Here is a 15652-nt window from a genome sequence, read left to right on the forward strand (position 1 = left end):
CCCGGACGGAATTGGGGCAGCTTTAAAACGTACAGCGGACCGATTGGTAGCGGAAAATACAGACATACCCTGTTACGAAAAATTTGTGAACGTAGTTAAGAAAAATGTATCTAACATACATATTAATACAGTGAGCGATTTGGATATACAAACCGTAGATAACGAAATGACCGAAAGTTTTGGCACGTTTAAAGGTACAATGCTAGTGCATAATGTAACATGGTGCAGATTAAAGGAAGAACTACACTTTAACACATTGACTTGTTTATTTTGCGATATTAGCAAATCTTGTACCCATTACGACCTTGGACATATAAAATTACAAATTGATCCATTGGAGCATCAAGATATTGAAGAAATTAATGAAGCAACCAATACTGAAATTACCGAGAGTTCCATACCAGACGATAAATTTTTAAGCGTCACTTATAAACCTGATCCTGATATTCCTGAAGAGGACAAAGATAATCAATCACACAATAAACCTAATGAATGGGTGGCTGTTCTGTTTAATGATTTCTGGTATCCGGGAGTAGTTTTATCTCTGAAGCGTAAGTGTTTGGAAATTCAATTTATGGACAGAAAAGATGGGGATTTTTTTTGGCCAAAAAAGCGTGACATCCAATTTATTCCATGTACTGAAATTTTGTGTAAACTGTCCAAGCCACCTGTGCAACGCTCTGCCCGACTCTTTGTTGTTCCGGAGTCTAAAATTATAGACGAATTGGTTTAATTTTATTCTACATATTTAGTGTGTTTCATGTGCTTTTTATAATTCATTTAATTTTCGTTATTCGTTAATTTATAGTGCGTTTTATAATTTTTATTTTTAAGTATTTGATTGAATTATGATTTTTAGTTTTTTTTGTATAAATAAACAGCACACTTGTTTTGATATGTTTGTAGTTTTTGTGACTTAGTGAAAAAAATACTGCTAATAATATTGAAAAACAAAAATCAGTTCTTAAAGGGCAAAGAATCGCACATTTCAAAATTTTATTATCTTTGGACATTACCATGACACCAATATAACATTACCATGTCATCTGTACATTACCGTGTTTGACAAATCTCATTACCGTGTCATTTTTTAATTTTTTTTTGAAAAATATGAGGGGTACATAATTTTTTTTTAATAATTTTAATATAATTTGTATATTTGCACCAAAATAAATTATAAAAGTAATTTATTTGTAAACTTTCCAATATAATACTCAGTTTTCGTTATTTTTTGAGAATGACCCTGCAAACAAAATTGGCAACGTGTATATAACCAAAGTACAACGGGGATAAATTTTAGAAATTGCCAACCACTAATTCCCAATGGGAGATGGTTTAAACAAGAATCAAATAGGCTATTTATAAAAACAATAAACAGAATGAGGTCAAATCACGCACTAACCCCAGCATACAAACACAGCATAGGTATCAGTGATAACCCATATTGCGCCTGTGGTGGAATGGGAGATCTACAGCACCTAATATTGGAGTGTGGACAGTACAGACAAAATATTAAAGTGATGTATGAAAAGTTAATTGATCTAAATTGTCCTTTACCTGTCAATTTAAACGAAATTCTTTTTCCAAAAAATAAGCAGATGTTAAAATGTCTTTACGAATATGTAACGTCCTGTAAATTTAAATTTTAAATAGGCTTAGATAATAAAATTAAAAATTGTAAAAATATCACACAAAATTGAAAAATGTATTCATTAATATATTATAACACCCTGTAAATTTAGATAATAAGTAGGCTTAGATATTAACTTAAAATTGTTATTGTAATACCATACAAAAAAAAAAACAAATAGTCTGGCTAATTGGCTATGTCAAAGCCATTAATAATAAAAAAAACAAATTAAAAAAGGACTAAAGTTGACGATTTTCAAAAGCTCAAAAGTAAAAAATATAATTTTTAAAATTACGAAGTATCTAAAGTCAAGTTCAAACCTTATTTTTTCAGTTCTTGACAAGTATTTTGGACTTATTTCATTTTAAAACATTGTTCTTAAGTTGTTAATGCCCGTCTTACTATAAAAAACCTTCATAATTAACAATTAAAGATATTCAGTCGTTTGTAATTTACTATTAAAAAAAAATTAAATGTTGCAATACCCATCCGATAATTTATGCTAGTTCTTAACAGCGTCCAATGACATATTAAAAAATCTATATAAATTAATTTTTAAATATTCATTGTTGCTGTTTCATTCGGCAAAATAATAATAAAATAAAAACAATTATTTGCTACCAAAAGACAAGGCTCACTTAAGAAAACAATTCGATACATACTCGATGTTCCGTTGCATTGTGTATGATTCGTAAAAAGTATATTTTTGTGTATGTATATTATTATAAAAAAGTACCGTTAAAAGCCTTAGAATGGTCCATTGTTCCAAGCATGTTTAATCTTTAAATATGTGCTGATAATATATTATGCAGGAAACTTTTGTCAAGGCGTAAAGCATTTGCATTTTTATTGGTGAATACATGCATATCACAACAACTTGTTTAAGATAAAGATCATGTTTAATCTGAAAATTATCTGATAAATAATAATCTGATTTTTGAATTTTTAAATAAATTTAGATTAGAGAATAAATTTAGTTTGAAAATTAATGGTTAAAAATAACAAGGAAAAAAAAGAGGATAATGTTAATAATGGAGCTCCATTTGGCTAATGTTAATAATTCGTCACTCGAGCTCTACGGACTCGTGTATATTGACAGGCAACAAGTTTTCGAAAAATTGTCGCATTATTTTCAATTTATTCTCACTCTCAATATACTAATGTTGATATGGTAGGGGAGCCCAAGTAGGGATTTTTACAGTTACTCGAGCTCGTCAGGTTATGACATAGGGAGAATCCTTGTACCCTGTAAATATACCCCTACCATATACTGGATCTTAAAACACTAGAATGTCTGGCGTAGCATACCTATCTAGAAAGCCGGAAGGGATCATTTTGGTCCCACGTTCTTTAATCAATTAAAACTCAGTTTAAAGAAATTAAATCAACTCTGAAAGGTATAATCTAATTTTATTTTTTACTTTTATTGTTTAACATATTCGCTGCCCATCAAAAACATTCGGAACACCATAAAATTTGCAGTTTTTGATATTTGCCACACATTGCCTTGTTACAACCCTGGCAATGATTTGAAGTATGATTTCCTTTACAAAACTTTTCAACTGATATTTTTTTCGTTTTTGGATAGTAACAGTGATAGTTGTTGGTAGACCTGGTGTTGCTAGACGTAGTTCCAGATTTCGGGAGACAAGGTATAGGGCCCATAATTCTTCACACAGCCGAAGAATAAACTTACGGAAACTGAGTCTACTTCCAGTTATTTCTTTATAAATAATCCATGCATTTATTGCTTCCAAATCAAGAGTATGATAAAACACATAGTCCATCTTCTTGAAGTTGCTTTTGTAGTATAAAGACGCGTCATTTGGTCCTCTACACCAAAAATTGCATATTTGTGTTCACTTGTGTTCGCCAACAATAGGGAACTTGCACATTTTTTTTATTGGATAATAATGTTCAGTTTTGTTTAAAAATGAGATTTCCAAAATTTCACGCTTCAAAAACTCGTAATAACTTAGAAATACATATTTAAAGTCTTCTGCGGTATAAAGTAGTTCAAACGGCCCGTGACGTCACATAGTTTTGCATTAGTTTTTATTATGGTTACATTTCGCTGTGTCTAGGTACACGATAACGTGTACGCAAATAAAAAAGTTAGGTAGACGCGAATTAAACTTCATCAAGCCAGTGACGTCATTATTTAGCTTGCGCAGTGACTATATATTTTGGTACATGCTATTTTGATATGTTTAGTGTTTGTTTGATAGAAACATATTTGTTAAGGGAAGGGAAGCAGAACTATTCAGATGTTTCAAACTTAATTGTAATAAATCAATGTATATATAAAAGTATATATTTAGGTTAGCAAAATAATTATATGTATTTAGTTTACATGACATGTAGGTACAAAATATTGATAAATAATTTTTATACGTAAGTGAATTATTATAATCAACTATTCTAAATGCAAAATAAGCCACAATTTAACTAAAAAAAATATTTTATTAACGTTTAGACGTCCAAATCGGATGTCATTGTCAAAATACAAAAATTATTCAGATTAAATAAATTATTAGAAAAAATTTTTTAGTAAGCACCAACATTTTTGTTTAATTTAATAATATTTTGTATTTTGACAACGACATTCGGTTTAGAAGTCGAAACGTTAATAAAATCAATTTTTTGTTAAATTGTGGCTTAGTTCTCATTTAGAATAGTTGATTACAAAAATGCCACAAGGATAATAGCTTCAGAACAAGTTAATTATTATTGTGAAAGCTTTAGGTCTTCCTTTTATTTTAATCCTTTACGGTAATACTATTTCATTTATAACTAAAAAAAATATATATTAATTTATAGTCTCTTATCTTTTTCGTACTGTTTTAAAATGTTCTTAAACTCATTAAAAGAACTAAATAATTGTCCACACTCCGTAGTTAATTTAAAAACAAACACTAAACAAATAAAAAATAAGAAATCACTGACACTCTAACTTTTTTATTTGCGTACACGTTAGCGTATACCTAGACAAAACCTTATATTTAGGTATATTCTTCTTCTCCTTCTTTAGTTTATTGGCCTCCACCTACTTGGGTATTTGGCAAGCTCATCGTCGTGGAATATGTCAAAAATATTTATATTCTAATGACATTTATCGTATATCATTGTAATAATATATACCAGTTTGTTAAAATTGTAGTTTTATACTGTTTTTGAATGAAAGGAACAAAGGTTTACTATTGAAAATAAAACCATTTTGTAAAAGTACAAATTTTCTACGAATAGGTCCAACGATCAAAAACACTTGTAACGTCACATAAATGTATTTTCTACTGACGTTTATAACGTCTAATTTAAAATTCTGTTTACTTTATTGGAAAAATGTAAATGTAAAACCAAGTGACGTCACGATGCGTTTTGGACCACCTGTTTTAATTTGAATTTTTAATCGTCTTTAGGGGCCAAACGAAAGACAAACAAAACTTTTTTATCTTTGATACATGTTTTAAATTATGTTCTGTTGTGATTTATAACATTTTTTTTCGAATTTAAAAATTTATGCAAGTTCCCTATTGTATCTTTATTACGTAGATGATCAGTAACAGCATAAGGGTAACCATTTACAATAAACATACATAAATATAATTTTACCCATTCGACAGGAATTTGAAAGAAAGGATCGTCGAATTTACCAGAAAACGATAATAACTTACACGGGGCCAATTTGGCCCCTTTAGACTTCTATGGCAGATTTGTTAAAAAAACCATTAAATAAATTTAGTAAACAATACTTTTTTGTTTTAAACAGGGGCCAAATTGGTCCCTCCGGCTTTCTAGTGTTGATACAGGGTAGTTCGTTAAGGGGGGTCCGAAAAAAAGTCTATACTTAGAAAACTCGAGATCGTCAGATTAAGATCAGGTAATATATAGATCTAATATATAAGTGTACTTACATGCAGACCAGAATATATTTCAAAAATCTGACGGTTTGAACGAGGCGTAAGGAAATGGGAAGCCACAAAATTTCACAAGCAAGAAGCGCACATTTCGAGAAATAAATGTCAGATTAAAAAACTAAAAAATACCTGTTCAATATTTTTTTAAAATCTATCGAATGATACTAAACACGACCCTCCACGGAGAGGGGTGGGGGGTAAATTTTAAATTTTAATCAGGAACCCAGCCATATTTCGTGAATTAAACATCAGATCGAAAAAGTACAAAATGTACGTATTCAATATTTTTGAAAAATCTATCGAATGACACCAAACACGACCCCCACAAAAATGGTGTGGGGAGTTGCTTTAAAATATTAAATAGGAGTCCCCATTTTTTATTGCAGATTTGGATTCCTTACGTAAAAATAAGTAACTTTTATCTTTTATTCGAGACATTTTTTCGAGTTAGGGACAGATGGTGCTATAATCGGAAAAAACTATTGTTGGAAATGGAAAATTAAATTGAAAAATGGAAAGTCCCCACTTAAATGGAAAAGTTTACTTAACTTTTTTGGTTTGAGGACCTAATCCTCACAACCTAATAGCCCATCGCTAATATCATATATAGGTCCCCATCGCGCTTGAGTAACTGCAAATTTAGCATACTTTCCTCCCCTACTAATAGTAATTTAGGTCAGATTAGGTTAAGCTACATAGAAGGGCCTACATATTAAATTGATGCTTAACCTACGCGATGAATTTTAGTCATCACCGTAGTCACCAACTATTTATTTTAAAAAGTTTACAATATTATCCGCCGACTTGATTAGCGTTAAGACAGTTATTGGCTATTTATGTATGGTAGAGTCAAAAGTATCTTTGTAATCAACATAAGCGGAAAAATGTTTAATTTTATTGGTATCTCATGGTAATATCGAATGGTTCGAATCAAGTACAAGTTATTCTTGGCAGCCCATGGAGTCTGTATATCACCATCATCATCAATTAGCCCCGATTTGTCCATTGTTGAACATGGTCTCCTCCAGATATTTCCCTCTTGTTCTGTTCTGCGTCTCTGCTATCCAATTGGTCATAGTTCTTTTTATAGCTTCTGGAGTATTTCTATATTACGACAATTATCACCAGCACACTTGTTTTATAATATTATCTACTTACACTACTTACACTAAAGTCCATCGGAAACTAAAATATAGCTATTTTGACTTATAGGGGACTTAATTAGAACGAAAAAATGCATTGTTTCAGAAAAATTCAAACAAGCTTATATTTTTCTAAAACCTTTTTTGTTAGTTTATATACATGTTAAAGTAAAAAGTTCTACTCGCATATTTGGCCGCTAATTGTTTATTAATTGTTTAAACAATAACAATTTCTTGTATAAGTAATTTTAAAAATATCGTTGAATTCATCATTTTACTTTGAACAAATATGTTTCTATTTTGTTTTTGGTTATACTGAATCCGAATATGGCATTACAATTTGAAAATTCTTATAAAGAAGCTCTTATACAGTATGTTTGCCTAGCTATGTAACACATGAAAAACTTTTTTATTATCAATTTTACGAAAAAAAGTTATTCTTCATAAAATGCTCTACCTGGTCTAGAATCTCAGATTCAACCATCAGATATCAAACTTTTTTAGTTTTATACGAGGTATGTAAATAATATGAATTTTTCTTAAGAGCTAAGTGCCTTTATTATTCACAATATTTTAATTAGAAGGATGTATTTCAACACTGAAACAAATGTTTTAATGCCAAACAACTTTTCTTAAAAACAATTTTTGATATTGTAAATTATAAAGGTATTTTACTCTTGAGTGAAATTCATATTTTTTGACACACCTCGTATAAAATTAATAAAATTTTATATTTGATAGATGCATCTTAGATTATATACGATGCAGAGTATTCTATAAAGAATACCTTTTTTTTTTCGTAAGACTGATAATAAAAAAGTTATCAATAGGTTCCAAGTTACGCAGACATACTGTATAAGAACTAAAAAAAAATTTTTTGTTGAACATTTATTATTGTTGAAGCTTATTATTAAATGTATTTTAGTTAAGTTTTACAGAAAAAGTTTTGATCACTTTGTATACCTAAACATTTTTTTAGCTGGTAATTTTCGGGTTTTGTATTACATTTTTGTTATCCTTTTTAATTTTCTTAAAAGAAATAGTTTATTCCAATTCTAAAGTAAAATAATTTAGTGCATTTAAAGACTACATCCTAATCTTAAAAAAACACCTACAAAACTGTAATAGATCTGTTCAAACTTGAGTAATACCGTCTTAAAGTGGTGTTAATTCTGCAAAACTATGAAATTTTCAAAAACTATATTTTTGAGACGTGGTATCGTATGAATTTAATTTTTGAGATTTTTTGAGTGAAACATCGTTTAGTAAGTTGTTTGAAAGGTAAGTTGTGCAAAATTTAGAGTTTTATAAGAAAAATTGTATTAATTACAAATTTTTAAATCATTTTTAAACAAAATTCATTTAAGTCTCACTTTCAGCCCACACCGTACTTATGCCCTTACATTTTATTTCTTTTTATTATAACCATAAGATAGTTTAGTTATTCTTCTTTCATGTCCAATTTTTAAAATTTCATTTGATAGATTAGTTAAAGAATTACATTAAAATAACTCAAGCGTGCACTTCGCCGTACGCTAGTTTACAGTGTGCCAATGTTTGTGAGAAGGGTGACTTTATTAGCGTTAAAAATAAAAAATTATAGAAGCTACAGATTTTGATTTTAGAAAAATCTTTATATAGGTAAGGTTTTTTTTGTAAAGTTTTCTGAATTTTGCAATGGTTGAGTCAGTTTTTTTTTCTAAAATTTATATTTTCGGAGTTATTTAAAAAAACATCTAATTTCGCAGTTCAGTTGTTTAATAAAAAATGAAGCACCCACTTCTCTAGTAGAACTTTTTGGTATGTTGTTTTTAAACATTTCTTAATGAAATTACAAAAAGTTCTATCTTGTTTGATTTTTTCCCAAGTGAAAATCTATATGCCCTCCCCTATTAGAGATATTGATAATCTAGGGGATTAGTTCTCCAGTCTGCGTTACTGTTTTGAGGATTACCTGCCTGTCCTCTGATTTCGTAGGTTGTCTGTAATTACGCTGAAGGTGGTCTAGCTATACAAAACTGTAATATTTTGGTCGTCCTTGCTTTACTTGATGAGCTTTGCGCTGGCCATATTCTTCACGGCTTCATACTAAAAGGCTGCCACAATGACGTCCTTCAATATTTGGTAGCGTCTTCTTCCTAGTGGTAACTTCTGCTGGAGGTCTACATCGAGAAGGCCTTGGATGTTGAATTGGTATCGAAACTTCATATCTTTTCTTTTCCCCTCCACACAGTTTCGTTGGAAACTTAGATAGGCACTTTCAGTTAACTCCGGTTGACTTGTTTCAAATATTGGCTGCCGTATGGTAGCTCTAGTGATGATACGATGAAAAGTTTGGTAACTGAAAAGTTTGGTCGGTAACCATTCGGTAGAAGTATAGGCTGACTGCGCAAAAGATAGAGTGACAACCTTCCATGGGGGTATCAATACGCCATTTACCAAGCAGAATTTCTTATAAAGAGAAAGAAGAAGAAAAATAATGAGAGTTATATTATTTTTACTGTCATTAAACTTTTCAAAAGGTTGTTAAACTTTTGAAAGCCTCCTACAAGAAAATGATGCCCTCACACAATTATGTAACTACTTTATACCACAAAAACAAAACTAAAACCTTCATCGTTTTTCATATAAAAGATACTACCCGTATCTCCAGATAAAATTTAAAATTTGTCCATTTACTTCTTCTTTCCCAATTAAAACTAAACCCACAATATACGACCGTCGATGTACCTCAACCAACTATACGTAGTAGAAGCATACGAAATGCCGATGTGGCTCTAAATCAATATTAAATCCATATTTACAATGGACATAAAACGTTCATAACGACTACTTGCTACCTGAAGTTCGCGCATGATTTTTTCATAAATCCGGATTACTTCTGATAGAAGAGATATAAAACTAGAAGCATATCTTGCATTGTCTCGTATTTATTACCAAGTCTGTGGGTGTTTGGCACAATGCTCCTTATTGCACTTAAATAAAGTTAAATTGAATAATCATACTATTCCTGAAAATGGCGATAGTTGTTTCAATAAATAATGAGACGTAATAAGCAATGATTATGGATAATAAATAATAACATGTTATAATTATAGGCCTGGATCCCGCGTATCAAAAAAAGTTTATTAATATCAAGCTGATAATTTGTTAATAGCTTAACGGTGTCTAGTCGGACAGACTTTGATGTATGGGATTTCTGGAACAAAGGAACTTTTAATTGTGGAACGTGATTTTAATTGTGGAACGTTTCATTCTGACAAGTTTATGATTGCCAAAACTAGCAGGTTGTTTTTAAGTTTATTCAGTAGCAAATTTTAAACAATATCTATATAAAAAATTAATTGTCTGACAAATATGTTGGGCATCTGAATAAGACCGACACGTAGAACATGTCAAATGACAGGAATTAAGTTGTTGGAAAATATAGCCAACTATTTTCAATGGGAAATGAGCCACAATTTTACCAAAAAATGATTTTATTAACGTTCCGAAGCCCAAATCGGGTTTCGTTGTCAAAATACAAAATACATATTACTAAAATAAAAAAAATGTTGTTTGCTAAGTAAAAAAAATCTTCTAATAATATATTTAATGTGACTCATTTATATTGGCAATTCAGACGTATATTATACATTTTAAAGACTTTAAAATGATATCGCCAATATTTAAGAGTTGCGTTCCTGGGACGACTTTACTAAAAGATAGTTCATTCGATTACATGAAATCAATCCCAACTCAAGAATATCCATCCCAAAAAAATCATAGCATGTGATCTGTCTTTAAAAAGACAACCAAATGCAACGATGACAGTAAAATTCTCGCGTTAGAGATTCCATAGTAAATCACGAGGGAAAACAAGGAAAAAACCTTGTGATACTATCCCGACATCGTAAATATTTGGTCTTACATTTAATTTACTTTCAATAAACTAATACCAAATTCTGAATTTAATATGTTTAAATTATAAATAATATTAATAATACATAGATATACATTAAGTAATACTAAAATATAAAACTTGTATTAACTCGATATGTTATTGACCTACTAATCGTGTTATTTTCTTTCTATTGACTTCCTCTTTCAGTATGGGTAACCACATCCTACTGCATTCTACCGAGGAATTTGCGACACAATTGGTTTCATTTAGCATAATTAGAGCCGCTTCTGTGATTTTTCTCTTTATGTACTAATAATACCTATTTTCAACTAAATAATGAATTCTATAAACAAAATTTTGGTCTAGCAATGGGCTCTCCTTTATCTCCTTTATTGGCTAATATATTTATGGAGGATTTCGAAACTAATATCATTTCTAAACAAAATTTAAAACTCACAGTATGGTGGAGATATGTAGATGATGTGTTTTCAATATGGCCTCATAGATCAGAATTGTTGGATACTTTCCTGAATATTATAAACGATCAAGAAGAGACAATAAAATTTACAATGGAAAAGGAATACAATAACACTTTGCCTTTCCTCGATGTTTTAGTCTCAAAGAAGGATACTGGATATGAGACTCAAGTGTATAGAAAACCAACACACACCAACAGATATCTCAATTACAAATCAAATCACAACATCAACGTTAAAAAGGGAATCATTAAATCCTTATATGATAGAGCCAAAATTACTTGTTCTAACGAAAATTCATTTTTAGAAGAAAAACAATTGTTAACATCTGTTTTATTAAAAAATGATTATCCTTTATCGTTTATAAATAAGGAATTGACAAGATTAGATCGAATGGAACAGAACAACTTAGAACGGGATCCTACAACATTCACAAGAAATAATACGAGGAAAATAACAATACCATATATAAAAGGACTATCCGAGAAACTTAAAACGATAGGAAATAAATTCAACATTTCAACAACATTCAAAACAACAAACACATTGAAATCTATTCTATCTAAAAATAAACCTAACAATGAACAAGAAAGAACAAAGAATTGCATTTATAGAATACCTTGTGAATGCGAACAATTTTATTTAGGTGAAACATCAAGACCATTAAACGTTAGAATAAGTGAACATCAGTCTTATATTAAAAATAGAGAATTTGATAGATCTCAGATATGTCAACACGCATGGGATAATGAACATAGAGTTCAGTGGAGAGATTCAAGTATAGTCCTGAAAGAATCAGATAGTAAAAAGAGAAAAATCAAAGAAGCGGCTCTAATTATGCTAAATGAAACCAATTGTGTCGCAAATTCCTCGGTAGAACGCAGTAGGATGTGGTTACCCACACTGAAAGAGGAAGTCAATAGAAAGAAAATACCACGATTAGTAAGTCAATAACATATCGAGTTAGTACAAATTTTATATTTTAGTATTACTTATTGTATATCTATGTAATATTAATATTATTTATAATTTAAACATATTAAAGTCAGAATTTGGTATTAGTTTTTTGAAGGTAGATTAAATGTAAGACCAAATACTTACGATGTCGAGATAGTATCACGAGGTTTTTTCCTGGTTTTTCCCTCGTGATTTACTATGGAATCTCTAACGCGAGAATTTTACTGTCATCATGCTGTTAGCATGTTGGGATTGATTTCATGTAATCGAATGAACTATCTTTTGGTAAAGTCGTCCCAGGAACGCGACTCATAAATATTGGCGATATCATTTTAAGGTCATCTACTTTAAAATGTATCATATACATCTGAATTGCCAATATAAATGAGTCAGATTAAATAAATTATTAGAAGAATTTTTTTACTTAGCAACAACATGTTTGTTTTATTTTAATAGTATTTTGTATTTTGACAACGAAACCCGATTTGGGCTTCGAAACGTTAATAAATTCATTTTTTAGTAAAATTGTGGCTTATTTCCCATAAAAAATACGTAATTATAAAAATTCCACATATTCCTGTCGCCAGGGGGGGTACAACGGCCTCCTTAATTCAGATGGACTTACCCAAGTTTTTTTTATGTATTTTGACCCGTAGAACACGAATTTTTTGGGTAACAGTTGATCCGGATGTCGATAAGATTGTTATAAACAAAGAACTTGAGGAATTACATAGCAGCCATTTTTCGCAAAACAAAATATTTTTTTGTATTTTTTGGGTGATTCTCAGCAAAAAATGGTCTTACAAGTTTTTTCGTAGGACGCGTAGTTTTCGAGATAAACGTGGTTAAACTTTCAAAAAATCGAAAATGTGCAATTTTTGAACCGGATTAACTTTTGATTAAAAAATAAAATAGCAATTCTGATTAATGTATTTGAAAGTTCAAGTCAAATTCTATCGATTTTGATTGTTTGCATTGCTAAAAAATAAGTTTTTATTTGTTAAATAAAGGTATAAACACATAGCGTTTCCCGGGCCCAATGCATGCGTTTTAATGGACGTAATGTACGTAGAAATTCTGTATGCGCGCCTACTCGTTCGATTTCAAATTAGAAATGCATTGAAAACATCATTCAATCACTATGTGTTGATAGCTTTGTTTAACAATAGAAAAATTAATTTCTATCAATGAAAATAATCAAAACCGATAGAATTTTACTTGAATTTTCAAATGCGGTAAGCAGAATTGCTATTTTATTTTTCAATCAAAAGTTATTCGGGTTCAAAAATTGCAATTTTTCGATTTTTTGAAATTTCAACCCCGTTTATGCCGAGAACTATGCATCCTACCAAAAAACTTGTAAAATAATTTTTTTTGAGACTAAAACATCGAGGAAAGGCAAAGTGTTGTATTCCTCTTCCATTGTAAATTTTATTGTCTCTTCTTGATCGTTTATAATATTCAGGAATGTATCCAATAATTCTGATCTATGAGGCCATATTGAAAACACATCATCTACATATCTCCACCATACTGTAAGTTTTAAATTTTGTTTAGAAATGATATTGGTTTCGAAATCCTCCATAAATATATTAGCCAATAATGGAGATAAAGAAGAGCCCATTGATAGACCAAACTTTTGTTAATAGAATTCATTATTTAGTTGAAAATAAGTATTATTAGTACATAATGTCAAAACTCCATTATACGCTGTGAGGTCGTACGTAGAGGGGATATTTACAAATTCGCGAGCGCCAGTAGTGACAAGTCTGTAAACCTTTACCGGAAATTTGACATAAATGTCAAAGTGATTAATTTAAAATTAAAATTAAAAACATTAATTATAAAAAATATTAGTTGGTCAAAGCTGTGGTATATACTTTTAATTTAAATATCATCATCATCATCATCAGCCCATAGTCGTCCACTGCTGAACATAGGCCTCCTCGAAAAACTTCCATTCAGATCTATCCTGCGCTGCTGCAATCCAGTTGGTACAAATCCTCTTTATGTCGTCAGTCCATCTTGTGGGTGGTCTTCCCGGGTTTCGTCTATCCGCTCTCGGTCTCCATTCCAAGATTTTTTTGGTCCACCTATCATCTTTCATTCTAGCGACGTGTCCTGCCCACTTCCATTTAATTTTGGCTATGTGTTTTATTATGTCTTCTACACCACTTCTTCTACGAATTTCTTCGTTTCTTACCCTATCTCTTAACGTTATGCCCAACAATGATCTTTCCATTCTACGTTGCGTCACTTGTAGTTTTCGTGCAGATGTCCTTGTTAGGGTAAGTGTCTCTGCGCCATATGTAAGAACAGGCAGGACACATTGATTAAAGGCTCTTCTTTTTAAGCTGATAGGTATATCACCTTTAAAAATATCACGTAGTCTTCCATATGCTGCCCATCCCAGAGTTATTCTTCTTAGCAGCTCAGCAGTTTGATTGTCTCTGCTAATTTTTACCGTATGTCCAAGGTATATGTAGCTGTCAACAACTTCAATTTCGACGTCTTCTACCTTTAAAGGATGGCTCGGAACTAAATTCGTCATCATTTTGGTCTTTTGGTAATTAATATTTAGACCTACTTTACGTGCTGCATTGCGGAGTTCATTCAACATATCATTGGCAGTTTTTAGGTCATCTGAAATCAGAACAATATCATCTGCGAATCGTAGATGACTGAGCATCTCACCATCGATATTTATTCCTTTATTTTCCCATTCCAGTGATTTCAAAGCATGTTCAAGTACAGTAATGAACAACTTAGGCGACATAGTATCTCCCTGTCGAATACCTCTCCTGATATATATCTTATTGGTAGGACCGTGCAGATTTATAGTTGTTGTAGCATTTCTGTATATATTTTCTATAATATTGGTGTACCTATGATCAATTCGACACTCTTCCAATGCCTTAAGTAGTGCGGGTAATTCGATAGTATCAAACGCTTTATGGAAGTCTATAAACGTTAGAACTAGAGGTCTATTATATTCAATTGATTTTTCAATCAAGACTTTGAGGCACTGTAGGTGGTCATTTGTACCGTAGTTGGGGCGAAAACCAGCCTGTTCTTTTGGTTGGTACAGCTCAAATTTTGCTTCCAATCGATTGGTTATTATTCTGGTGTACAGTTTGTATAAATGGTTGAGTAGAGAAATTGGCCTGTAATTCTCTAGGTTCATGTTGTCACCCTTCTTATGCATAAGAATTGTAATTGAGTTATTCCAAGCTATAGGAATTTTTTGGCTATACAAGCAGAGATTGAAGAGGTCTTGTATTTTTTTCAGAAGAGAAGTTCCGCCAAGTTTTATAGCTTCTGTAACTATTCCATCATCTCCCGGAGCCTTGTTGTTTTTCATTTTTTGGAGTGCATATTGTATCTCATCTTGACTAATTTCTGGAATATCCTCAGATCCCTGGTTTTGTACCGTGTGTCTATTTTCTGGATTTATGACATTGTTAACTTGGTTTGTGTATAATATAGTGTAGAACTCTTCGACTATTCCTAGTATTTTCTGTCTGTCTGTTGTTATCTCACCATTTTTATCCCTAAGCTGGAAAATTTCTTTTCTACTTGTCGTCATTTTTCGTCTCATTACCTTCATGCTCCGGTTTTGCTCTATAGTCTGTACTATTTTTTCATGT

This window comes from Diabrotica virgifera, chromosome 2, assembly GCF_917563875.1.
Source record: "Diabrotica virgifera virgifera chromosome 2, PGI_DIABVI_V3a".
NCBI lineage: Eukaryota > Metazoa > Arthropoda > Insecta > Coleoptera > Chrysomelidae > Diabrotica > Diabrotica virgifera.